Genomic DNA, 25,631 nt, shown 5'->3' with positions numbered 1-25,631 from the left:
CAGTAGGACTGCTAGCCGTCCTCGTCCATGATGTACGGTTCCACCGCTTCCGCTGCAAGTCTGCTCTCCTGCGAGCTGTAAGCTTCTGCCTCAGCCTGCTCGCCCAGCCAGCAGCGCCGCACGGTTGCACCTACCCAGTCTACCCCTTACTCCCAGGGCTCATGAAGCCTGGACAGTAGTAAGGAGCAGTTCAACTATAGGCTGAGCTAGTGCAGAATGGTGGTACCTTTGGATGTGTAAAAGCTCACTGCAACTGTTGATCAGACCTCAGCGCAACCAACATTCCCATTGCTATTGCTGCTTGCTGTGTGCTCCATAATATCTGTGAGAATAAGGGGGAGATGTTTTGGTGGGTTAGGAGGTTGAGGCAAATTGCCTGGCCTCCAATTTTGAGTAGCCAGACACTAGGGCAATTAGAAGAGCGCAGCAAGGCACGCTGCGCATCAGAGAGGCTTTGAAGACCAGTTTCATGACTGGCCAGGCTTTCGTGTGACAGTTGTGTGTATTTCTACTTGATGCAAACCAGCCCCTTTGTTGATTTTAATTCCCTGTAAGTCAACCACCCTCCCCCCTTCGAAATAAAGTAACTACTGTTTTGAACCCATGCATTCTTTCTTTATTAATTTTTAAAAAAATGAGATAACAGACAAGATAGCCTGGGTGGGGTGAGGGAGGAGGGAAGGACAAGGCCACATTGCTTATTGTAGCCACACTAAAAATCAAACTGTTTGAATGACAGCCTTCTGTTGCTTGGGCCATACTCTGGAGTGGAGTGGCTGTGTGCCTGGAGCCTCCTCCTCTCCTCTCCCCCTCCCCCGGTCTTCTTGGGCATCTGGGTGAGGAGGCTATGGAACATGGGGCGGAGGGTAGGTGGTTATACAATGGATGCAGCGGAGGTCTGTGCTCTTGTTGGCTTTCCTTCAGCTCCAACAGATGCTTCATCATGTTTGTTTGCTCCCCCATTAGCCTCAGCATCGCATCCTGCCTCCGCTCTTCGCACTCACTTAATTCTTTCCTGGCCTATGCCACTGAATGCCTCCATGCATTAAGCAGTAACCTATCAGTGTGGGAGAAATCCGTGAGCTCGGAAAACATGTAATCGCGAGTGTGTTTTTTTTCACCATCTGCAATAACTTCAGAGACGGAGATGATAGAGGGAGAGTAGAAACATTCTATGCTCTACGATTCTGGGGGGACTGCATGGTCACCTGTGCTGCTGAGTTTGCCATGCTGACCAAACAGAAAATGAAATTCAAAAGTTCCCGGGGCTTTTCCTGTGTACCTGGCTACTGCATCGGAGTTCAAAGTGCTGTCCAGAGCGGTCACAATGGAGCACTCTGGGATAGCTCCCGGAGGCCAATACCATCGATTTGTGTCTACACTACCCCAAATTCAACCCAGCAAGCTCATTTTTAGTGCTACTCCCCTCGTCGGGGAGGAGTACAGAAGTCGATTTTAAGAACCCTTTAGCTCGACGGAACGGGGTTGGTTGTGTGGATGCATTCGTTTTAAAATCGACCTAATGCGGCTAAATTCGACCTAACCCCGTAGTGTAGACCAGGCCTTTAGGTACCTAAATAACTCTGTAAATCTGGCCCTTAACTCCATGTTCCTATTGGTACACTGAGCTAAGTAACTTTTCCCACCAAATGCATCCGATGAAGTGAGCTGTAGCTCACGAAAGCTTATGCTCAAATAAATTTGTTAGTCTCTAAGGTGCCACAACTACTCCTTTTCTTTTTGTAGTCAAGCAGACTCTTTAATCTGGTCAGCATTACAGCAGCGATATCTTCTATGCAAACATCCTGTGAAAAATTTAACCTCAACAACATAGCTCTATAGAGAAATCCCTATGTTGAGGGAAGAGTGATAGGGTTGTATTTTAATGGGGATCTATAGAGTAAAATGTTTTCACAAGAGAGATTTTTATCATTAAAATATGTCGCGACTGTCTCTTGTGCATAGTATGAAATAGTGCTTCAACATGTTACAAATAGATGTAAATTACAAGGAGAGCTTATTTGCTACTGGATATTTTGTTGACTGTTCTTGCCATTTCAAAATGTGCTTGAACTCAAACTACATACTGTACCTGAAAATGTGTTTCTAGGACAGTATATCAGAGGATCTCTAGATTCAGTCCACCTATAAGGGCTGAATAATACAGAAATAGCTCTGTAATGATCAGGAAATGCTCCTTATACAGCCAAGCATGCATTTCATAATGGACCAAGTACCTTTTTCTTGCTTGCACAAGGTTTTCTTACTAACCAATATGCAATATAAACAGATATGAGGTCCTTTACAATTGTTCTTACAATAGTCTGATACTCCTTGCATTCATACAAGGCACATGCTCATTAGCAAGGCAACATTTAATGCAGCAAAGCATTTGTTAAAGTACATGAATTAAATACACGGCTGTAGATTTGTTCCACCCTCCCCCACAAAAAGAAGTGAAGCCTTCCAGTAAACATGAGTACAAAGAGCTTTTCTGTAACAATATTTTGGAAGGTCATCAGTCTTGTTTACTCATTGTGTGGTTCAGCTATCAAAGTCTACCTCTGTTTTGTAGAGATCCTCCTCCTGGACATGCACCTTCCCCTTTTTATAAACACAACATATACATAGTCTCTGATGCTCAATCACTAGGCATTAATAAGAGGAGGATCTCCTGTGCTCCCTGCAGCAGAATGACTTCTAGCTTCTGGGACTTTTGCTTTATGGGCAGTGCAAAGACTTGGTGTGAACCTTACTAATTTTGCCTCAAAAGGGTTAGTGCAGACATTTTCTTATTTTTCAACCACATAATTTCACATACCTTAGGTTCAGTGAAACCCCCAAACTCCAAAAACTCTGAGTTTCACCCAATTCCTGTCACCAATTCTAACTTATCATTCTACTGACATGAAACCATAAATCAGCCCAGGTTCACTGAAATGTCTGTGAATCTGGCCTGGATTTCCAGTTGACTTAAAAAAAAAAAATCTTGAAAGCAGGACTGTTTTTTTGTTGTTCTTGGTAGTATCAGAGTATCCGATTTCCTTCTGAGCATTTCACATAGTTCTGTGAGTCAGCAATTAGATAGATGATTTTAGGGTAAAATGCAGATTTCTTAAAGCCCCTGAGGCAAATATTCCAAGGAGAGAAGATATCTTGAGGCATAGCATTAGGGCAGAGATTAAAGTAGAAAGCCACACATTCAAAAACACTGAGAAAGGTACAGCCAGACAATCCTGCTAAAGAATAAGAAACTAGAATTTAAAAGAAGGGAGAAATTTCTCAAGTCATACAATTTGAATACCACATCATTCAGGAATGTTTAGATCCAGTATTTTGGTTTCTTCCATTATAAACACAGAGCTACTTGCAAAGTTCAGATCCAGCCTCAAATTTGTATTTGAAACCACAAAGATTGTACCTGGGTTTAGTAAAGATGCATCTCCGATAGATAGTTCAGATCACAGAGACGTATATGCAGCAGGATTACTGCATAGTTTTTAGAGTAGCAGCCGTGTTAGTCTGTATCCGCAAAAAGAAAAGGAGTACTTGTGGCACCTTAGAGACTAACAAATTTATTTGAGCATAAGCTTTGTGAGCTCCGCTGAAGTGAGCGTAGCTCATGAAAGCTTATGCTCAAATAAATTTGTTAGTCTCTAAGGTGCCACAAGTACTCCTTTTCTTTTTGCATAGTTTTTGTGTAAGGGCTTCTCTACACAAGGAAGTTTACCAGCATAATTATGCTGGTATAATTATAGGTCTGTGGTTATACAGGTATTCCTGTGTGGATACTTTTTTGTTTTGGGGATAAGAGTGTCCACATAGAGAGTTATGCTGGGATGTCTATAGCCGTATAATTATACCAGTCAAAGTTTGCTCATAAATTTTCCGATGCAGAGAAGCCCTAAGTATAGTTGTGCTTTCTCGTTTTAGGGATGATTTGGGTTTTAACCTCTCATTAGTTTTCCATGTGTCATAGGCTTGTTTCTGTGATTTTTCATTTTTGTTTGTTTACTATTGCCTACTAAAATAATTGTACTTTGTAAATGCACACCATGTTCTCTTACACTTGTTTAGTATTAAATATTTATCATGCAAGGTATCTGTAAGTTGTATAAATGTATTTGGAATGCTTATAGGGCAGTGTAGTAGCAAGGACAGGCAGCTATTAATGAGTAAGGCTACGATTTAGTCCTGGAGGTCACGGCAGTCACGGATTCCATGACTTTACTGGACCTTTGTGACTTCTTCAGCTTCAGCTGTCAGCAGCTGAAGCCGTGGCTGGGGCCTAGCTGGGGCTGGAGTGAAGGTTATGCTCCCCACGTAGCCCCACGGTGGGGGCTGCAGCTGGGTTGGTGCTCCCCTGCCCCATGGCTTGCTGCGGGAGCCGCTGTGCCTCTGCCCCACGGCTTGTGGTGGGGACACCACCAGGGCCATGCGCCCTGCCCTGCAATGGGGGCTACAGCTGGGGCTGTGCCCCTGCTCCGTGGCTTGCAGCAGGGGTCGTGTGCCTCTGCCCCACGGCTTGCGGTGGGGACCACCGCCGGGGCCATGCACCCCTGCCCTGCAGTGGGGGGTTACAGCTGGGGCTGTGCACCTCTGCCACGGCTTGGACAGTTATTTTTAGTAAAACTCACAGGCTCTGTGAATTTTTGTTTGTTGCCCAGGACCATGACCTGACTTTTACTAAAAATAATCATGACAAAATCCTATCCTTAATAATGAGACAATATGGAGGCAGTCCCTACTTTTCTCATTTCTTCTTTCTTGTCTTTCAACTCAATAGTCAGAAAAGTTGTGTTGTGTATCAACTTACGGAGTCACTTTACTCTTACTAATTTTTACTCAAACAAATCGTAGACTTCAATCCTGCAGTGTACAGTGTGTGAGCTGGTTGCTGGGCCCACACAGAGCCCCACTGAAGTCAGAGCTCTGTGCAAGTGCAGCATTCCCCCGTAGACTGTTGACTGCAGAATGAGGTAGAAGTGTTTATGTATAGCAGATTCCAGGATACTTAATGTGAAGGTTGGCAAGGCTTTTCCTTTATTTTCTCATATGGCGCAAACTGCGCTTATACACAAACTCCAACTGACAGTACAGCTAACTTTTTATGTCTATGTCTAAACTCTCATTGATTGTAATGGGGCAGAATCAGGTTCAACCAGCTACATTTCCTGTGATTTGGAATACGTTCATCGTTTTAATTACTTTTTTAAAATGTAGACCTTGAACCAGAGATAGACAAAAATAAAAAATTTGAATGTGGATCTGAAATTCCAGGAGGAAGTGGTGTTTCATATATGGAGAGTAAAATTTTGACTACATCTTTCTACCTTGAACCAGTTGCTGTCAGCATACAAGATTAAGTGGAGAACCTTCCACTCGTCCCAATTGTCTTGCTTTTTATTTCCTTCTCCAAAACTTTTAATAGTCAGCACAAACACATAGTTGTTTTTCTAGATGTCCACAATACTTTTAAACTGAACCCAGATCTCATAAAAATATAATTTTAAATCTTGAGAAAGGGAGCCATTTACATCTTTTCATATATGGAAGCATTTGTTTAAAATGAACATTATGCTCCAACTATTATGGAAAGCTCCTATGAACTTTCATAGGAATTAAATAATAGGGGCCTATAGAAATTACCCTATACAGTTTATATAATCTCTATAAATTTATACAGAAAGCACATAATTCTCTATTAAATGTTGTAGTACTTTTCCATTGGAAGATAACTATTGCTTTCATTCTGTTCCTCTGGACATACCATTTGATTCTTTAGTAGGATTAACAAAGCATTCAAAATATTTTTATGGGGCAGTAATAAATATTACAAATAAATCTCATAAAAAATCTTTATCTCCAAGTTACAAAAGAGAACCTAAACTCCACAGTGCACTTTTTTTTTATTAAAAAGCCTGTTCACTGAGGCAGTCTATATTTTAGTGTAATTATGTTTCTGGTGCTGAACTTGATTGCATGTGTTGAGAAAGAAGATCTCTCTCCTCACTACCACTTTCTTTTGTCTTGGGGTCTCATTACTACAATAATAAATATCCTATTCTAGTCACACTATCTAATGTGCGTCTATCAGCAGATGAATTATTTAAGCAAATCCCATGGGTACCCATAACAGCACCAATATGGAAATATCCATCTTTAAAAATTGATAACTAACTAATATTTGCACCTCCATAGATTTAATAAAGCTGTAGACAGTGTTGAGCAGCTCTTTTTAAACTAACTCTTTATTTCCTTTGAATGGTTAGGTCTGTTATCAACTTAGCAAAAATTGGTTTTGGAGAACTCTCAATTCTTAATACAATTTAATCAAAACACCTGTTTGGTCTTCAAAAGGATACTGTCTGTATCTAAATAATTATCACTACTATTAGAATGTATGCATAATGGACCAAATAGAACACCTATTTAAGCAGGGATGAGCACTAAAGATCAATAGGATCAGACTTACATGTGCAGCACTCTCAGCATGCAAAGGGATTTATCTGGAGTAATCTGCTCTGCATTCTGTACTGGCTTGCAAAAGTCCAAGTAAATAGACACTCCTCGCAATATGCTTTGAAGGTCAACAGACCCACTTATTTCAGACCATGTAGAGGGGTAGGTTCCAAAGATGGGGCCGCCTCTCAGAGAACCTCTCCCAGCCTCTTCTCTTTTAAATCCAGGGGTCTACAGCTCAAGCATTTTTGCGGGTCACAATTGCTGCAGGATGGCAGGAGGACAACAGTGGTCTATCAAGTATGACATCTCCACTGATAAGAAATGTCCAGTCAGATGTTCGTATTAGTCCTTGATTCCGTTCCCACTAAGTCAACAGCAAAACTCCCATTGAATTCAGTTGTGCAGGATCAGGCCTTGTGTGATCAAATTTACATTATAATACATTTTTAGTGTATTATTATCCTGGCAAATACAAACATGATCACTTATATATGTAAAAATATATATACATTTCAGAAGAAATGACCTCCTAAGAGTAATCTTTATGTGTATTTTTTATACTTGGAGAACACTGGACTTAGACTCATAGACTTTAAGGCACTGGTGGGCAATGTGCAGCCCATATGCAGCCCATCAGGGTAATCCACTGGTGGCCCGTGAGACAGTTTGTTTACGTCAACCAGCCAAAGGCACGGCCGCCCGGAGCTGGGCTGGCCACCATTTCCTGCAGCTCCCATTGGCCAGGAACAGCGAGCTGCGGACACTGGGAGCTGCAGGCAGCCATGCCTGCAGCCAGTCGATGTAAACAAACTGTCTCACGGCCCGCCAGCAGATTACCCTGACAGGCTGCAGGTTGCCCACCGCTGCTTTAAGACCAGAAGGGACCATTATGATCCTCTAGTCTGACCTCTGCACATTGCAGGTCCAGAACTTCACTAATTGACTCCTGTAAGAGATTTTGGGGGGAAGGGGTTATGTCCAAGGCCAGCAGTACTGCCTAGTGGCAATACTCTAGTCTATGTCTTCCCATGGTGAGAGTCAGTGGCTGCCTTGCCTTGTGGCTAGAATCAGTACCAATGTCACCGAATGGTGAGGGACCATGGCCACCTTGCCTAGTGGCTAGAGTCAGTAGCAATGTCACCCAACGGTGAGCATCCGGGAACACCTTGCCTACCATCTAGACCTAGTGGCAGTGTCATCCAGTGGAGAATCAGTGGCTGCCTGCCTAGCAGTTAGTCTGTAGTAATGTCACCCAACGACAAGAATCAGTGGTTGGGTGTAGAGGAACCTGGGCTCACCTTGCTCCACTAGGTTCCAACCCAGGGACCTTCAAATAATGGTCCAGATACGTGGCCTAGGGACAGGCTGTACCCTGGGTCAATTCCTTCCTCTGCTGTTCTTCTATCTGTACCATGGGTCTGTCTTGGGGTCACCTTGGTGTCATCTCAGGTCACTTTCTGGAGCATCTTCCCCTCTCTGCAGCAACTCGTCATTCTCAGACCCTGCAGTTGTAAGGCCTGCAGCAGCTTGACTGTGAATCCAGGGCCTGGCCGCTTGGAGCCCCAGCAGCTTCTCTGCAGGAGGCTGCAGCACCCAGCTGTTCTCCTGCTCAGTCAGCGTCAGCGTAGACTGAGCTGAGTTCCTCCTTTCTGACCTCTCCCTCCACTAGGAATGTGCCCAGCAGGAGCGATGGGGCATGGCTTCCTGTGTCCACAGGAACACCTTAACCCTTGCCTCCCCAGTGTGGGATTTGTACACCCCATCATATAAACCTAAAACCTCGGCTGAGTTACTAAAGTCCTCAAATCATGATTTAAAGACTTCAAGTTACAGAGAATCCATCATTTACTGCAGTTTAAATCTGCAAGTGACCCATGCTGCAGTGGTATGTGCCAATCTGCCCCAGGACAAAGTTCTTTCCCGACCCCAAATGTGGCGGTCAGTTTACACTCAGCATGTCAGCAAGTCCGAACAGCCAGACACCTGGAAAAGAATTCTCTGTAGTAATGCAGAGTACTCCCTGTTTAGTGTCCCATCACTGACCATTGGGGATATTTGCTACTACCATTCTGAGAGGATTTAGACATGAAATAGTGCAGATCTTAAATGTTGCTATTCTCCAAGTTTCACATTAATTCTTCATGAATTCATGAAGATTTATGAATGTGCAGCATTATTTCTTTCTTTACACATCCTCCCTCTTTCTCTCTCCTTTTCTGGCTAAATTGCCATGGCTGTATTTCTTGGGAGTTTAAGTATGGGATTTTTAATTGTGTGTGTGTGAATGTGTGTAAAAAATATTGGGATGGCAGGTGTGTTGAAAGTCGTAAGAATTTGAATATCAGAACAGCATTTTTTATTCATCATGGACATAATGTTTACTGATATTTGGAAAGAGGTTTTGTATTTGGGGTTTAAAGGCCTTTTGGGTGCTGAGCATATTTTACTACACCCTCAATACAATGATACCAGCTATGAAATTGTGTATTGTGATGTGATATCACCTGACATATCTCAATATGAAGAATTTGGCAATTCTGTAATTGCATTTTCCTGTTTTAAATTTTCCCCCCATTAGTGTGTGAAAACAAACACAAACAAAAGAGAAAACTGAATTTGACTGCTCTTTGGAATCAACTCTTTGGGCTACTCCTGAAAGCAAAGTTACGCATGTGTTTAAATGTCTGCCAGCACAATAGCATTGATTCTTCTCCATTTAAATATTTAATAATTTTTAGATGGTGTGAGTGTTTTTCCATGGCTTTCAGACTGTTACATAATTTCTATTTGGCTTCAGGATCCATTGTGGAACAAAAGCCAGAAGAAGCTTCTTGCAGAATTCAGAGTCACTGGCGCCAATTCTCTACTCCCCTGAATTTTCTGTTGTCATTTATACCAGTGCAAAGTGCATATAAAATTCTACCTCTCTGATTTGGTGGCTTTTCCACCACCTACACTGGATCATGCAGTGAAATAAAAATTAGGCAACGGCCTGAAATGCATGGAAACATCTACAGCTTTTAAAAATTAAATTAAATATTAAAATGCAGCACAATTAATACTGAAATGCATTAAAAATCACAGCTTTTAATATTTAAATTACATATTAAAACTGAGCACAATCAAAATTGTTATATATCATTCCGTTGTTTTTAATAAATAATTTTCTAAACGTGTTTCCATACATTTCAGGTTGCCACTGTATTCAGCACTATAGAGATTTGGGCCTTCATTCAAAATTTAGGCCCAGTGAGAAATGCATCCCTATCTAAAATTTGTCTCAAATATTTAAAAAAGACAATGAGTATGGTCTTTTAAAAAGAAAAATAATAAAAACTACAAATTTGTATCAGAAATTAAAATTGATGCTATAAATATTTTAGAAAGTAAAATATTTTAATAAGCATTCACTGATTTTATTGTCTTAAAATTGCAACTTAGGTTTAAAAAATTGCATTAAAATGTAATTTGTTCTTGCCAAACACAAATATTACTAAGCTCAACAACTATTAAATATTTCCTAGCAACATCCGTACACTTGCCTTATGTCTTGATAGTATAAATAGGGGAGATTAGATAGTGCTGGTGTCCCCCCCCTTTGCTATATATTGTCCAGAACAGGTTAAATTTGCCTGTAAAATCTTGTCCCAGATCATAGAAAGGAATCTACAGTCTAATACAGATCTTCAGCTTGTGTAAACTGACATAGTTCCACTGAAGTCAATGGCATTATGCTGATTTGCCCCAGGTGAAGATCTGGATCTTTGGGTTTTTGTATTGGGTCAGTATAGCCATGCTACAGAGCAAGTAGCTCCTCATCAAAAGGGATCTATGTCTTGTTTTCATTGTCTTCAAATTAAAGGAGATGTTTAATCTTCTTGAGGCCTAATTCAGCCCCTAAACAACTTTCCTTTTTCATGAAGGGCATTTCAGACATCAGATCCTCTCTACTTGTTTTGAGAGATTACATAGCATAAATTGATCTAAAAAGCACCTTTCTTAAATGTCTCCTTCAAGCAGGTGAATTACACTTTCTCAGGCTTTGTGGCTGTGGGGTTTCTATGATATTTGATTTCGATTTTAATCACTTATAATATATTTATCCAAATTATAAACCCATCAGAGTACATGTGAGACCACTTTTAGTCAGACAATATAGTTCTCTGCTGTCTAAAGGAGACAAATAACAAATTACATATTATCTCTAATCAACCATTTGGGTTTTTGCACAAACCACGGAAAAATATTTCTAGAGCTCACAAGAGAAATGCCATCTGTGTGTGTGTGGGGTGGGGGGGGGGTTGTATGTGTGATAGATTTAGCCCTTGCAGTACCTGCAGCAAAACTAATGGCATTTAGTTGAAAGTCAATTTATTCTTGAAACAGGGTCTTGCTCTTTCAGGCACACAGCCAGCTAAATTGGCATATTTCATATTTTTTCTCCTCACAAGTCATTATTCATGATACAGGCATACATAAGTTTTGCTACTCCAGAGCAAAAAAATCTGAGGAATGCTGGTGCATTAAAATCCCTCTTTCCTCATTCTGCAGTCAATGTGCAGTGGCTACACACTGTACTGATTATAAGTAGAGGACTGATGGCATTAAATGATAGACGCATCAGAGGTGGGATGAAGTGCATTCTTGTCTCATTGAGCAATAACAAGCTATTGACTCATAGAAGATTTAATAACTTGACATAAACCTTCTAGGCCTCAGAGTAACTAGATTACACATATATATTTTTACTCTGGACACTTTCAACCATAAAATACTTTTCTCCAGCAGAACTATCTCCCATATCATACATAAAACTTCTGGATTACAATGTGCTTCTCTCTGAGGGCCTGATTCTGCAACTCAATTTACATGGGTATACTCCCACTCCAGTATGGCATTCCTCCTTCCCCCCCAACTTTACTGGGGCCACCTACATGGCGGTTCTTTATAGGGTCAGAGTCTACTTTTCTGCAAAACCTTTAACATTCTCGAAATAGCAGAAGACAGAAATAAGAGATGGCAGAAGTTTTTTATTCAATTAGTTGAAAATACCACAGCACAATGTGTGATCGCTGTCTATTAACTTCAGTGTAATGCTAAAAAATGGTTACTACAAGGTGACTAGTGCTAACATGGTAAATTGCTTATGTTGCTACCATGAAAACTACTTGTATGTTCAGGGAAGCCAACCTAACTGCAAAAACACAACTTCATTCTTGGAACAGAATGCTATTCAGTGTCTCTGAGAATGCGTGGAACCAAATAAAGACTGCTGTTTCTCCTTCAGGACAGATACTGGTATGTTTACTTTCACCAAGTCATCACATTTATGTTATAGTCGCTCATGCACATTCAGTTGTTGGAAGAGCAACACTTTCTCATTCCTTTCAGTAAACATCCTGTGCATGATTCTTCTCCTGTGGTTTTGCATTAAATAAAGCAGAAAGTCTTGAAAGACCTGCTGTGTATTCCCTTGTATACCCTTAGTGGGAAACCCAGGCATGGGATACAATTCTCATATGAATAGCCAAAGGTATCCACCTTCCACAGTGTCAAGCAACCATCATATTGAAAGAAATTTACCGGCCCTCCTCTCTGCCCTTATCCCAGGCTTCCAAAGGGGCATAGAATTATTCGCAAAGAACTTAAAAATATTAGTCTTGCCCTGATTATTGATCATATCTTACTAAAGTTACACATTGAACTCCACCCTGCCTGTGTTCTTTTTCCTCTCACCCTGATTCTAAAGACAGTGTGAAAATAACTTGTCAGTATTTCTTTGGGAAAGAGTGTAACAATCTTTTTCAGCCTAAGAAAATCTTCATACCATTCTTCACAATTGTTTTAGGGGTTTCTAAAATGTATTGGTTATCTTCTTTACATATTCTTTTATCACTATTTATCTAGCATCCAACTGTATGTACATGGTGCTAAGGAAGCCTGGCTTTCCAGGGGAAGGAATAGTGCTGACAAAAATTTTTAAAACTCTTTAAAACATTTGTGAAAGAGCTTCTCTATACAATGCGTGATCTAAAGACAATACATGATGGTATGATATAGAAGGATTTATTGAGACTTATTTGAAAGTCCTTAATGATTTTATTGTGGCTTCCCCATGAGAGATTAATACAACCATTCCAAACTCTTGCCAATAAAACCTTTATACCATATCACCATATATCATCTAGTTATATGTCCCTATTCGTATCATATTGGCATTTTCCACTGAGAAAAAATAACCACAGTCTGCATTGGGGATATATGTGGAACAATGTTTTAATAGCATTTTACCCTTGGAAATCTGAGTTCAAATATAGACTTGGTCACAAGTAATGGTAATGGAGTAGTATCAATTTAATGTCCAATTGTCATTTGTTTGCATCACAAAAAAATCAGGGAAGAATCAAGATGCAATAAGAGATAGAGTTTCTTGGGGAAGTGCAGGAGAATTTTGTACTATGCCTGACTGCCTAGTCAATGCTTTTAGTAATTCACTTTCAGTAACTCTTAAAAAGCCCTCCTCCTTGCACAAAATTATCATTTTTAGTCTGCAGAAAGTCACTGGGTCAAATTCTGCTCTGTTATGCCTGAGTAATCCTACAGAGTCCAGTGGAATTGCTTGGGTATAACTGCAGAATTTAGAATATTAGAAAACATGTATCACCACCTAATCATGATATATGCTACATATAGCAGGCAGAGATGTTGAAGGATTTACCACAGACAGATAGATAAGTTAGCTATAGCAATAAAAGCTCCAGTAAGAACAGCAGAAAATATTTTTCAGTGGGATGTAGTGGGCACTGACCAATTATTTTTCATTTTTCATCTACAGATCAAAATTCTCAAGTGTATTTGCATCTTTTTCAAATGAACTAATAATCTCCAGATACAACTCTAGTTAGTGCTTATCTATCTGTCACGCATGGTAGTGTTTGTTAACTTGAAACAAGAAAATGTTTATCTTCTTGATACATTTGTGGCAAACAGCAGAAGTGAAAGTTCTTGTGAAAAGAAGCTGGCAAATGGCCTGCATCTTAAAGGGACTTTGTTTCATTCTCTTTTATTTTTTATTCTTATGGTTTTTCTCTCCAAGATTCAGACAGCAGAGATATTTTTATTATTTCTAATGCTGAAGATTGTTAACCAATAACTACAGCTTGAAATAGAAAAGGCATGACAAAATAAAGAGTACTGCAGTACTCTACAGGAATGGTTCAAAAGTCTATGGCTTACAAGAGTGACCCTGCAGTATTTTAGGCTTTTACCACAGAATACTGCAGGATCTTCTTTTTTAGTGTAGTGTAGGTAGTATTTCTGTTCATATTCCTCTTCTCCGTGCTTTGGATAAATGGCCAACACCAGACTTCCCAGATGTTAATTTGACATATCACACACGCACTAAATTAATTCAAAATGAAAAAAAATATTGAAAAATTTATAATCCTTACTAGAGTCTATCCATGTTGGTACCTTGAGAAACAAGTTTTTTTGGCATTAATCACTGAACATGCCACAGCAGTTTCTCATATTTCCTGAGGATTTTTATTGTGTGTCCTATCAGTATTTATTTAGCAGGTTGCCCTTTGGTTTTGTTGTCCATACTCTAGTTTGTTCCTATGAATCATTATTTTTCCTTTTTAAAAAGTTGCACAAAATAATTTTGAGAACATTAGTGTTATGTACAAACACTAACAAAGAAACTGACAGGACCAAATTAAACGTAGATTAAGGTTGATACTCTGGTCTGTCATCATGCCCCTCCATGATGTTAATAGTCTTGTGGTCTCCAATCACTATGGTATTTTACCTTCAAAAGAAGACCTTATCCTGCAGTCCCTGTTCATACAAAAAATCCCTGTTTAAACATATCCCCCCTGTGACTACAATTTTGGTTGAACACAGAGTACATGATCAGTACTCTGTCCCACTGCAGAGACATGAGATGAGTAAATGATAAGGCATCTGACTCAGTATTGAATTTGGTAGCTCTTGCTTCCCTTCCCACATCCTTACTCCCCAGTCCCAGAGTGCACTGTTTGCTGTCAACCCATGCTATGTTATGTCTCACTTAGTACCTGGTTCTGCTGCTATTCAAGTCAATATAAAACTCAATGTTGACTTCAGTGGGAGCAGGATTTAGCCCTTAGTTATTGGTTCTTGGAGCAAGGATCTGTCTTGGGTACATTTGCGTAAAACACCATTCACACTTATGTTACTGTATAGATATTAACTTTCTTGCTTATGTGAGGTGTTATCCTATGCTATGCCCCAATCCCACATCATGTAGTGCATGGCAGACTGCTGTGACTCCATGCAGGCTCAGAAGTCTGCTTGTGCACTGCAAAGTGCATGCTCAAGGCCTTAGTCTGAAACACGTGAAGCATGTTTTGGGGAGAAGCGAAGAATAACATGGTTTTAAACACTTATCTAGTTAGCCGATCCACCTTGGCATGGAGCTCCCCTACTTTTCATGGGTCTTGGTTCCTAATGATTCACTATTATCAGCAATTTGGGGGAGTTATATTTCAAAACAAAAACTGAATTTTAGTGTAGTAATCAATCTTACAAACTTACACAGAGGTGTTAAACATTGAGGGCCAAATCCTCCTTTCCCTACATATCCTGAATATAAAGTCTTTGGAAAGGAGTTCACCCCCACAATTCCCATCCATTCTCTACAGTCACAGCCACTGTTCCCTCTAACCTGTGTGCGTGTACGCACGCACACAGATCCTAAACCCTGCGTACACGGCAAAACACCGCACATACAAAAATTTGCACAGAAGCACAACAATTTGCACAGAAGAAATTTTTGTGCACACAGCCTGTCAAAAATTTGCACAGAAAATTTTTTTTCTGTACACAGCCTGTCAAAAATTAGAGGGAACATTGGTCACAGCTGCAACCTGAGGGTTGCACTAACCTCATTAGTGTTTGCACCTGACCCACTAACGTGGCGGCAAAGGCCATTCAATCTGTAAAGGAACAGATCCACTATACTGTTCTCACTCCTCTGAACCATTATCCCAAAACTTCTCTGCAGCTCATTATGAGAGCCCACAGACATGGGTTCCGGTGGGCAGGATTTTTGCACTCCTTGCTAGATTCCCTGCCTCCCCCAGGCTCTGTGTAGTGGAAAACACACGCATTCTGCTATGGACAGAGCCTCAGACTTCATAGAGGAAGGAGCAGGATTTGCACCTTCATAAACCTGTTACGTTAGTTTGCCCATTAGTAAAGTTGTGCATAAGCCTAGTAAAAGAGAAAACAATGAAGATACTTTGCTGCATTTCCATAGGAGTTTAAAATGCAAGACTGATGTATTTTGCCAAACTGCATTTTAAAAACTTGAATTTTACAGCAGACTAATATAAAAGCACTAGAGAATTAACTGAAGAAAACAACCTGAAAAAGAATTGGCATCAGAGTAATCATTGTGCAAAGCTTTTTATTATTATCTTTATCGCCAAGACAGGTAACACGTTTTCAGAATTAATTACAGGAACAGATAGATTGGGGTACCTACATTGATTTGAAATCTACAGATAACTAACTAACGTTTTGTGAGAGCATGATGTGTTAAGGGTGTACAGCAGAAAGGTAAGGGAGAATTAGAATATACAATTTAGCTTTCTCTACCCTCTACCCTTTTTTAATAAAGGGAGAAAAGAAACCGTAATCTTACCTTTAAAACGTTTTCTTAATACAACAGCATAATTTATGAGATGGCTGTCTGAAATATGTCAGAAGCTGGTGCCATTAATGTAATGCTGTTGAGTTTCTAGATTTTTATACCATTTAAAGCAACACTTAGAATACCTGGTGGACAAATAAAATACAGTGAGGTAGCATCTCCATGTAAATATTTTGAAAATGAATTTTTAAAAGCCTGTAGAGTATCTATGCTCATTTATGCAAGTATTCATGTAAACTATTTGTAACACATCTTTTAAAACAAGGTATTGACAAAAATTAGTATGCAGTCTAAATGGATCCAATTGTTACAGCACAAACTTCAGTCCTGTTTTCAGTCACTGCTAGATAAATTATTACTGTTCTTTCTTTAGGTGTGTAAAATTAACTGTTGGTTCCTTTTAAGAATATGATCACCACAAACAATTATGCTAAAAATCCACTGATTGATTGATTGATTGATTGATTGATTGATGTGTGTCTTGCAACATTGCAGTGCAGGTACAAAAATTAAAATAATACCAAAGGCCAAACCATATGGATCTAAAAACGCACCAATTCCTCATCCCATCCACTTGGAGACAGCTAAATGCCAAGCCAGTTAGGACTTTATAGATAATCAACACCTTGCAGTGCACCCACAAGCAAATGAGAGGCCAGTGCAGAACACTGGTATGAAGTGGTCATTTCAGCCTGCCAGGCTACCCAGGAGGTAAAAAAGCCATGGATAACTGTGGCACGGTCCACAAATTTACTGAAAATTTATAACATGGCAATTCCCTCCTGCTTGACATACACCCAGTAGGACTGATGACCTGTCAAAATGAGTAGGCAAAACAGAGCCTATTTATACCCATGGGCAGAAGTACTGTATCTGACTTGGAGGGAAAGCATTGCCTATGCTGATGAGCATCCACTTTTGGTTTCTCATTAGATCAGGCAAGTTATGAATAAGAGAGGAAAATGGGATTATGCTTATAGGGCTATGAGTAAACTAAATGGGAATGAAAGGAGCTCAAAATGGCACACAACATTCATCTGTAATTGAGCAGCTGGTGGAATTTTCCCAGTTGCCCAAACCAGATTATGGTGTTATCAGGAGGCAGAGCTATCAGGAAACTGCAGCTGTGGCTCCGTCTTTAATTTTTGGTATTAGTGCGTTTGAGATCTTGAAAAGAAGCTACACTTGGGTTTTGGACTTCTTGTAACGGTTTATTAACTGAATAATTTGCAAAGGAGAAGAGATGAACAGAGCAACTCCAGAAAAATATTATGGTTAAGGACAGTCCACATGAAAGTGGACGCAGTGACCTTGCTTGCAAGTGAGATTCAAATGAAAGGGTTTTGCACTGTCCTGTGATTGGGCCCAGTTTTGTTCTGTAGCCAAACCTGGAATCCAAATCCTTTTGAATTTCAGACATTCAGGCCCAGAGATCTTCAAAGGTATTTAGGTGTCTACCTCCCATCTGGGCCTCAGTTTCTAATCCCTGGATTTGAATCTAACCCTATGGTTTGGTTTGCAGGTCTGTTCTAAAACCAAAATGGGGTTTATTTTCCTCTTTGTATTGAGATGCAGCCAAAATCTTCAAAAACAAAACTGTAATTCTCATGAGATTTTGATACAAATTAGAAGAAATTTCATGAAAGCAGTTGATCTTACAAGAGTTCTCCAGATGTTAGCGACCTGAAATCAGATTCTAAATTCTACCACAGATTCAACCTCTGACCCAAACCATAGCCTGAACCCATTCTAGATATGGTCATTGCCTCTTCTGCTATCACAAGTCTATATCAGTTTAAGTAGTTATACTACGCTCATCACTGTGGAATCTGAAAACCAGAGTTTGAACAAATACTAATAAAGCTTTAGCCTTCTGTTCTCAAAAGATATACAGGTTGTCATTGGAAGGGGAGGGAAAAGGGAAAGAAGCTGCTGCTTGTCCCTTTTATGGGTCTCATCTATAAAATTAACACAATAGAAACCATTAATAAACCACACTGAGTAAGGATTTCAAGGATCCATTAAAGTGTTTTTGATAATATTATCTATTACAGCCCAATGACTAGATAAGATCATCAGTTACAAGTATTTGATTGCTCTTTTGTCCCTAGCAAAGTAAATTAAGCAATGATGCAGAATAACTTGTTAATTTAATTCATATAATGAAATTATCTTAAATTTTAATTTGTACATTTTCTTAAAAGTCTAATGTAAGTCACTACATCTTCAGAAAAGTTTGATTCTGAAATGCATATTTTCTTGAAATTATCTTAGATATTTACAGTGACCCCATGTATTTGCTTAATTCACACACACGGTAAAGTAGCAAAACTTCATCCAGCTCTAATTAAGGTTGTGTCAGCACTACTATTCATAACCTCTGTTTGCAGTAGTTTATAACATGACAGTAAAAATCCATTTCAGCTAGCATCTTGGCACTGAAGGTGTAAGCCTGGGAATAAATTTGTTTATACACATTTAAAATATAAACACACAGCTCCTCCCCCAGCTTTTTTTAACTGTATTTAAAGTTTTATGAGTGAAAAATAAACAAATAAATCCAAGAAGTCAGTGGCAGTTTGGCCTGAGTGATAAGTGGTGGGACTGACCCTTTATTAATGGAAGTTGATTGATTTTTATTATGAATTTCTGTTTCCTTAATTCAATAACAGCTTCATTTAAAGAAAAAAATAAGATTTTGCAGCTCCCATTGGCTAGGAATGGTGAACGGTGGCCATTGGGAGCTGCAGCCGGCCGTGCCTGCAGACAGTCAATGTAAACAAACTGTCCCGCGGCCTGCCAGCGGATTACCCTGATGGGCCACATGCAGCCTGCGGGCTGCAGGTTGCCCACGACTGCTTTCTAGCCTGTGTCCCCTACCACCTTCTGCACTACTTTTCTGATTCAAGTTCTGCTGCTTTTGGGATCTTGTATCCTGCATAGTTCTGGTCATGGGGCCTAGGATTTGGCTCGCTGTCCTGAGGCAAAACTGCTACTGAATTCACTGAGTGAAGTACTGGACCCAATTCATCTACAGTCCTATACATACGTAAAATAAATAAATAAACTGATTTTAAAAACAGAAGAGTCAAGTGTTACATTGGCAATAACTTTTTAAATATCCAGAGAGATAGGTTTAGATCCTGTGTTAGTTCTCATTACGGATTGAGTCAATAATGCGTCTTGCAAAATTAAAGTAATATTTTTATTTAATTTTCTTTACCATTTCCATTTTGTGTCTGATTTGTGTTGTTTGTTCATTATTTATATATATCTAATGTCAAAAATGTTGTATATGAGAGGCATATAATTTTTTAATGCTTCTCACATTTTGTGAAAGAATAGAAGTATCTCTGTATTTCTCATATCTTGGGCAGATAATAAGCATTTGATAACTTTTCCAGAGTAGAATTTTCAATTGAAAATTTTTCACCTGATTCCTCTTGGTTCTAGTTAGCCAACTAATTTTTGGAACAGCACAATGCGTCTGTTAGTCTACAACTAAAACCAACAGCAACCATTAAAAAGACTAACTCCACTGGAATTTTCACATTATTTGCATTAAAAAATCAAACAAACAAAAACAAGAGAAAGGACATTTATTTTTTTTAATATTTAAATAATATTATAGGCCCTATCTTGCAGTCTACAGACCAGGAAAACTGTCAACTTCAGATGGCAGTTTTGCATAGGAGTTCTGCAATCCTTGTTTGGGGCAAAATCAGACTCTGATCTTTTTGTGACTTGCTAACAAGCCAAACAATTAAGAATTCAGCCTAATAAATCATATACCTTTTTATTCTCAGTTATGTGAGTTAAAATGTGAAGAGAGAGAGATTGTGAAATCTGACAGGGCTCAAATGCAGCCTCCTCTCCTATCATACAAAAAAGTCAGCTTTCTCTCAAGAATGCGTCCGGTATATGGAAAGTATTGGTTGTTTCAAAGTACAAGTAATTTAGGTGTTTAGAATACACAGCTCGTACCACACACTGGACTCAAATGTTTAAAAAACACATTTCAAGCCGCATACTTTACTCTCATTTCTAATGCTTATGATCCAACAATGGAAAATTTGTGTAAAGAAACACATGTGCTTGTATGACAGGTGATTTATATCAGATCTTATATGCACCCACGAGAAGAGGTTTTCATTTTGACTCTTGTTTTTTTATTTCCTTGATAATAGTTTCATATGATAAATATAGCATTATTTAAATGGTACATTAAAAAAATTAAGACTTTCTGAAATCCTTAATGTAAGATTACAGTATGGGGCAAGTGTCAAAACAGACCAGTTTTAATGCATACAATCATTAAAATGTCCTTTAGATATTATTGTGACTAACATAACCCCAAAAGACAACAAACAAATAAGCATACAAACAAAACCAAATAACTAAATCCCCATTCAGTTACACTATTGTCTACCATAGCAAAGAAATACCGACCAATATGGCTCTAAGAAGACTCTCCTTACTTTTCTTTAATAATGTAGTGTTCTCCAACAGTGTGTGAATTCACATAGCTTTAAGAATATTCTCAGTTTGATGTTGAGTCTTTAGTCAAGAGTTCTAGTCAGCATTAGCAGGTTTATGGAGTACACTCCAAAATGACTGAAACTTTTCAATAACATTAACAAGCTAATTAAAGATCTAACAACCTGTAAATAATCCTTACAGCTTTAAACTCAGGCCAATCCCTAGTCATATGTTTGTAGTTCATACCACATGTCTCATAGCACTCTCATATGACCTATGGGACTGTGTCATGCCAGTTATCCAATCCCTGTGGCTGAGAGTAGGGAAATAATGGTGTTGTAGTTGCAGTACAGGCCTGGGAGTCAGGAGTGCTGCGCTGTAGTTTTCACCACTGGGTTTCTGTGTGAATTTTAGGAAGTGGCTTCACCTTTTGATGTCCCTTTCCTTATCTGTAAAATGGGCATAATAACACTTCACTACTACACCTTGACAGAAAATTTACTTTGAGGTGACATTTTAGAGCAGATTTTCTGCTTTCGAACCAGCTCTTTTCCTTAGATCATAGGGATGTTATGAGATTTAATTAATATTTTGTAAAGCTCTTTGACATCCTCAGATGAAAGGGATATTATTCCTTCTAATCTGATGCCTGAATTAAAGAGTACATTTACTATTGACCATTTACTGGTACTCTAATGGGCACTGCAGCAGAATTCTGTGCCACTGGAGTAGTGGTGGTCACAGAACAGCGAACCACAACCACTGGGAGCTGTGGGCAGCCATGCCTGTGGACCATCGATGTAAACAGCCTCGCGGCCTCCCAGCGGATTATCCTGACTGCGCATGTACGGGCTGAAGGTTGCCCTCCACTGCTGTAGACTGAGTTAGTGATAAGACCTCCCAACTCTGCAGATCCAGAGGATTCACACAGATGGGCAGATGCAAGGTCCATCCAGCATGGATAACTGCACTTCCAAGTGGCTCTGCTATACCCCCTTCTCCAGAAGCACACTCCAGCAGAAATCCCTCAGTGCTGCCTAGTAAAAATCTGTAGGATGAGGTGGTAATAGCAACACAAAGATATCATCTTTCCTCAGCCAAAACCCAGCAAGGGTAGAACCAACAGAGCCGCCACAACTTCTGTGATCTATCAGAGGGGAAGAAGACAATATCATGGAGGTAGCACCCTACTACATGATTAGTGGAAGTTCTGCCAACACAGAGTCCCCTTACATGGAATAGGTGATGAGCCAGGATGTAATATCAGAGTGAAACCAATAATTTTTTGCTGATTTTGGGACTGTGTGCGGCCCTTGATTTTAATTTCACAGTAGATTTTGATGGGTTTAATAGAGGAACCACACTGGGAAGGTTTGTTTGTTGGATAACTGCTTCAAATGTACTCTTATCAGCAACAGATTAAAGCTCTTTGTGAGTGGGATCAAATATAGCAAAGTAATTCAAGAGTGAGCTTACTAAATTACTGAGAAATATCTGTGTCATAGAGTTAATGATCCTAGTCATACAATGTGAGTTCTCATATTAAACAAAGTTGAAATTAGCCTTGCCAAACAAGTAAAGCTTGTTTTTAAACCTCATTCTTATGGTGAAATTTATTTATTTTCCCTAAGTACCACCTAGGTATCAGCATGTCCCTTGGATTTATGACTTATTACATTTGTTTATCAACAGGAAGTTGAACATCTTGCTATTTATATTTTAAGCATCAGTAAACACAACTAAAAATAAAATAAACAAATTCAATTGGTTTTTGAAGTGATTTTGCAATATAGGTGCACTTATAAACTAGATCTTCAAGTAGTTCACACCAGGCCCAGCAACACAGAAGAATACTGCAAGAGTAATAAGGATTTTTAGGGGCATTATGATAGTGTAATGGAAACACATCTGCCCCCAAAAGTCCCTCATTTTCCCTGCGGTAATGAGCCATACAGGAAGTGGTGAATGCTGGAGCATCGAGAGTGAGACCAAAAGGAGAAATTTTAAAAAGTTAGAACAAACATTTTTCCAGCAACAATTCAAGCTTTCATAGTGTCTTGTTAGTTCACTCTGTAGGAAACTGATATGTATAACTTCTAATTTTCCAAACATTTTTAATTCATATTCATGGATACATTCAACAGCTCTGTTCATTCACAGAAATGGCTTCTAAATCAGGAAACTAGAACTGGTAACATTTGGAGAAGTGAAAATATGATATGAAAAATGCAAACACCCAAGACAATTTCTGGGTATTTTTTCACTTATAACAAAGGTACAAAATACAACAGAACAGTTCCTACTCTGTTTAAGGACTGATTTTAAACACATCTTGATAGTTAGTGGAATAGATAACTTAAACTATATAGTAGCAAATAAATAATATCTTATATTTCTATAATACTTTTTTATCTAAAGGATTTAGAAGCATTTTATAAACAACAGTATGCATATTTCTGCAGCCCAGCATCTCCCCCAATTCTGCTATGTCTGGGCTGCTCCTCTCCATTCTGCAGCTCCCAAAGGCAGTTCAAAGTTGCAGCACCACATGTGCTGGCCACACCCCCTGCTTCTACTGCTACCAGATGTTTTGCCTCTGTAACAGTGGTCAGTTAGCAGTTCATCTAGCTCCCATCCTTTTTAGTTGCATTTTAGTTTCCTCACATTCTTGGGCAGTGACAAGCAGCTTCCTTTCTTTTAGCCTCCTTTCTTGCTCCCCGGAGCCATCTGAGCAGTGTGGTAGTTGTAACCACCTGGAGTCTCTCCAGGTGCCTCCCTGCTAACTCCTTTGCCCCTTTTCAAACATGGCAGAGCAGCTGTGAAAGCCCTGGGCAAAGTCCAAATGTGCTCTATCTGTGAACCAGCCTTCCCAGGCTTGGCAGACGGTGAGTTATGCCAAGCCAGCTCCCAGCTAGCCAACCCTAACTCCGTTAGGCCGGGGGCTGTGAGTCAGTCAGGCTTCTGTGGTCCGCTGCCCATCCAAGTAGCTATGACTCCAAAGAGGGAAAACCCAACCAGGAGACCCAGTGCAGAGCCAGGAGAGGCTCTAAGGACAAGGAAGACCTCATTCAGCCAGCCCAGGGGGTAAGTGCCAGGGTAACCCTGGATTGCAAGGGCAAGAGGCTTGCAGGTTCCCCCCATCCCAAGTCTTAAGGTGGATCTTAAGTGCTTTGGGGAATGAAGCAGGCTTCTTTATTCCCAATTTGAGTCGGAGGGCTCTGCCAGCAAGACCCCATCGCCCACCCCCACAAAAGGCCACACCAAGGCACCTATGCCCACAAACTGGCTAAGAAGATTCAAAATGAGCAAGAAGGGGATGAAAAAGCAGAAAATCTACAAGGTACTCATCCTCTGACTTCCTCTCCTCCCCTCTTCTACTGAGGAAGGGGAGCTTTTTGACCCTGAACTGAAGCAGGACCAGGGGAAAACATAACAAAAAATCCCCCCCCCCAAGAAGTTTGAGACCCTGTTCAAAAAGGTGGTGTCCCCAATACAGATCCAACTTGAACAGATTCAAGAGGGCAAACTTCAGAGTAAATTTCACTGCTTACAATCCTCCCTTGAATCCACAATTCCACTGCATGCCTCCTTTGAGGATGTGATCAGGGAGGCGTGGTACAGATCTGAGGAGGCCAAACACATTAACAAATTGATTTCAGGCTCTATGAGATAGAAGAGCCAAAGAACTCTATTGCTGAGGTCCCAAATGTTTCACAGATTCTAAGGCCGGAAGGGACTATTGTTATCATCTAGTCTGACACCCTATAAAACACAGGCCATAGAACATCCCCAAAATAATTCTTAGAGCAGATCTTTTAGAAAAACATCCAATCTTGATTTAATAATTGTTGGTGATGGAGAATTTGATAAATTGTTTCAGTGGTTTATTAGTCTCACTGTTAAAATGTACACTGTTAAAATGTACGCTTTATTTCCAGTCTGAATTTGTCTAGCTTCAACTTCCAGCCATTGAATCATGTTATACCTTTCTCTGTTAGATTGAAGAGCCCCTTATTACATATTTTTTCCCCACATAGATACTTATAGACTGTGATCAAATTACCCTTTAACCTTGTTAAATTAAAAAGATTGAGCTCTTTGAACCTAACATCATAAAGCATGTTATCTAATCGTTTAATCATTCTCATAGTTCTTCTCTGAATCTTTCCAATTTATCAACAGTCTTCTTGATTGATACCACTGTAGCATCCCTAGCGAGGGACATGGTTTGAGGACACCCTCAGAAAGGACTTTGAGACTTCCTTGGCCACTCTCAGAGCTTCACTCACTGCTCCTTGCTTTACAAGAGTATCACTCTCCTGATTGGAAGATCTAAGGGCCCTGAAGACAGAGATCACCTGATTTCAGCTCTATACTCAACAAAGTTTCTCTTGCAAGAGCATTTATGGCTGATTTCTCAATGGGCACAATAAGATTTTTCAGCCAGGGCTATGGCATCCAGTTCAGTGGCCAGGCACCATGTATGACTCTGTCTTTGGAAGGTGAATACTCATTCTAAACAGGGCCTATGCTCAGCTAAGTTTGCAGGTTCCCTCCTTTTTGGGGAATAGCTGGACAAAATAGTGGCAACAAATGCAACAAAATCCAAGCAGTCCCTTCCATTACCACTAAGAGCTCTCAGAAAGGAATATAAATCCAATTTCAGCCAGAGATGTTCCTTTCTTCTATCTTTCTCACAGAAGTTTCAATGAAAGGACAGAAGATTCTCCCAAGGAAAGACCTGGAACTATGGTTCAGGCAGAAAGTCCCGAGATGGTTCTGCAATTTGAAAAACCATTTTTTGACAATGAGCGAGTCTGCCTCTGCCCAGAATTGAATCTAGGAGACAGAATTTCCCATTTCATAGAGGAATGATATGCACAGGCCATAGACAGGTGGGTAAAGCAGATCATGAACAGAGATACTCCCTCAAGCTAAAGGCTCCACCCCATCCTTTTTTTATCCAGTTTCCTATCTCCAATGATCCCAT

General features: G+C 39.8%; 1 long non-coding RNA gene across 2 annotated transcripts; it reads right to left on the bottom strand.

Annotated features, from left to right (window-relative positions):
• Positions 1-3,058: 3,058 nt before the first annotated feature.
• On the bottom strand, positions 3,059-24,526 carry LOC122455994. 2 transcript variants are annotated; one of them, XR_006274580.1, is made up of 2 exons: positions 20,612-24,526; positions 3,059-3,239 (listed from the first exon to the last, which is right to left on the bottom strand). It is a non-coding gene; the product is annotated as an uncharacterized LOC122455994 (long non-coding RNA). The 2 variants fall into 2 exon arrangements; XR_006274581.1 differs by having other exon boundaries at positions 3,059-3,236.
• Between the last annotated feature and the right edge of the window lie 1,105 nt (positions 24,527-25,631).

This window comes from Dermochelys coriacea, chromosome 10 (assembly GCF_009764565.3).
Source record: "Dermochelys coriacea isolate rDerCor1 chromosome 10, rDerCor1.pri.v4, whole genome shotgun sequence".
Taxonomy (NCBI): domain Eukaryota; kingdom Metazoa; phylum Chordata; order Testudines; family Dermochelyidae; genus Dermochelys; species Dermochelys coriacea.
Note: the sequence above shows the minus strand (reverse complement) of the source record. Positions and strands in the feature narration are given on the sequence as shown.